Genomic DNA, 2781 nt, shown 5'->3' on the forward strand with positions numbered 1-2781 from the left:
ACCATGGGTCTCAGCTATGCTGAGGACGAGGGGTCAAAGCTCCGAGCTGCCGAGCAGCATGCAAACACACGACGGTGTTCTGTCTGTGGAAACACCCGTCACCTGCGTAACGGTTGACCCCTGCGCAAGACACGTCAAGGTTTTTGCACCATCGCCCCAATGTCTACCAGTCTGGTTCTTCGCGGGGGAATGACACCACACAGTAGGCGTGGGGCGACCTACTGGGGAAGAACTAAGTTCTGTTGAGCCTCAAGGAGGCATAGGTCAACAGGGCCCAGCCCCGAAGAGCTCCGTGCTCTTAAACACGGAATGTGTATACAAGCCGGGCTTGCTGGTCCTGGAGGCGACCGTAAAAGGCTTCGAGAAGCCATGAAAAATCCTCATCGATTCCGAGGCGTCAGGCAATTATGCTCGACGCTTCACGATGGAAGGAAGTCAGCTGTATGCTGAGGCGCTGAAAGCGCGGTTGGGTGACATCGTCTTTGTTCGCCTAGCGACGAGGACATGTGTCACGGTCCCGAAGGTTCCTGTGGACCTTTGAGGCAAGTTTCCTGACTTTGATAGCGTGGAACGCTGTCTTGTCTTAGACTTGGATGCAAGGTATGAACTCATCCTAGGAATGGTATGGTTGGAACACCATGAGCCATGTATTGATTAAATGTCAAAAACCTTGGGCGCTACGCGCACGTTTCTTGGTGGAGCTTTGGCGAGTCATGAACCCACCTCTGCTAGGAAATAAAAGCGCTATAAACGAGAGCACTGGACCGAGACGGTCAACGTACTGGACATTTGAATGTCCGAGTTGGTAGACACCAAACGTGAATCGGACAGAATTCCCGAGCGTGGCTCGCGGGCTGATTGTGGAGAGGCACTTAAACCACTGAGCGCTGTTCAAATTTCGGAGCAGTCGATGCATGTCATGCGTGACAGGGTCGGCCAAGGGCCGAGGCATTGAGGGCGAGACCCCCGTGATGCACGTGAAGTGGCACGTAAACCACTGAGCACTTCTCATGTTGCGAAGCAGTCGCTGCATGCCATTAATGGCGTGATCGGACAGAGTCCGAGGCATTTTGGGCACGGCTCTTCAGATGCGCGTGGAGTGGCTCGGTATCCACTGGACGAAGACTGCTTGGTAAGCAGTTCTTCGTCGGATTTTGTAGACAACATCGGAGCATTAAAAGAGCGGAAAGTGAGAAAGACACCGGACGACGCGGAGTGCGTGTTCACTTTGGTCTCGCCGAGACGTAGAACATCTGTACAGAGGCGACGGCGACGTCGTATGCTGGATGCAAGACGCCGGGCGTCGACCCTGATCCAGGGTGTGTCTACCGTAGACGACGCTACACAGTTATACACCCTCGTCAACGGTATGACGGCGGAGGAAGATGGCGACGTCCGCCTCGAGGCTATGTCTACAGTAGATGCTCTTCTTGGGCTGGACGAGATGTCCCTTGTAGAGTTTGGCAGCGCCTTGAAGATAGGTTATTTGGCCGAGGTGGTCATTGTACGACCGGGCGAGGAGATAAACTCGTCACCTCTTCTGGATGAAGCTGTCTTGGGGGACACCAAGAGAGTGCTAAACGCACGGAATGTATAGTCGATCCTACGGAATCCCTTGGGTCCGTACTATTCTTTGGTAAGAAATTCAAGACGTCGTCTCCTAAGACCCGCCTTCGGTCCTACTTCCGGACCGAGGTGTGCGTCATGAGATCGACCTGGTTACCGGGAACCAAATACTGCATAACACGTCAATGGCCCCTGCCAAAGGAGCATTGCGACGTCATTGACGCCTTTTTCCGTGCAAAGCACGACGCAGGGATGGTACGAACAAGCCTCCACATTCGACACCGCACGTTTTGTGTTCGGAAGCCAAACGGCAAGTGGCGTATCGTTCATGCTTACAATAAGCTCAACGCTGCCACCATTCAGACACAGACGCCGATTCCTAGAAAGGATGTTTTTCGGAATAACATGGGGGATGTACGAAATACAGTGCACTCGACTTGAAGTACAGTGCACTCGACTGGATCGATGGGTATTACCAATTGCTCATGAGAGCGAGCGATATTCCGCTAACAGCGGTGAGCACTCCAGCGGCATGCTCTGGGAGTGGCTGGTGATGCTCCAAGGGCTGTCAAATGCGCCAGCAACATTTTATCGTCTTGTGCCGCAGTTGTTCAAGCCTCACAAGGCGTATGCACAGACATACTTTGACGACATTTTCGTTCATAGTCTTGCGGAGCACGAGAGGACAGATGAGGATAACTACATTGTTCACTTAAGAGCGGTGCTCGAGTGCATGCGCACGAATAAACTATATGCTGATGCCGATGAGTGCATTTTTGATGCGGGAAAATATTGTTTCAGGGTGCTTTATTGGGAAGCGTGGCCTTCAAGCAGATCCTGCTCAGGTCAAGGCCATTGTGGACTGGTTGGTTCCGTAGAACTAAAACGGCTTGCGCAAGTCGTTGGCGCACAAGCATATCGCAAAATATGCGGAAATGGCACGGCCATTGTCGAATCTCTTTAGGAAGGATACGGAATGGTGTTGGGTCACCGAGCATCGGGAGTCTTTTGACTACTTTGAGGACGGAGACCTGCTTATATTAAGCCCCAAAGATATTCTTACCCATGCAGTCTCTGCTGTCTTCAAGACAAAATCCGCCCACGATTTATTGGCCTTTTAATGTCGCGGGCAAGCGAGGCCTCGTATACGCCAAACCTTCCAAGAAATGAAATTCAAACTCGCCCGGAGTTTAATGAATCCGTATCGGGATCCGG

Source organism: Plasmopara halstedii, assembly GCF_900000015.1.
Source record: "Plasmopara halstedii genome assembly, contig: Scaffold_555, whole genome shotgun sequence".
Classification (NCBI taxonomy): domain Eukaryota; phylum Oomycota; class Peronosporomycetes; order Peronosporales; family Peronosporaceae; genus Plasmopara; species Plasmopara halstedii.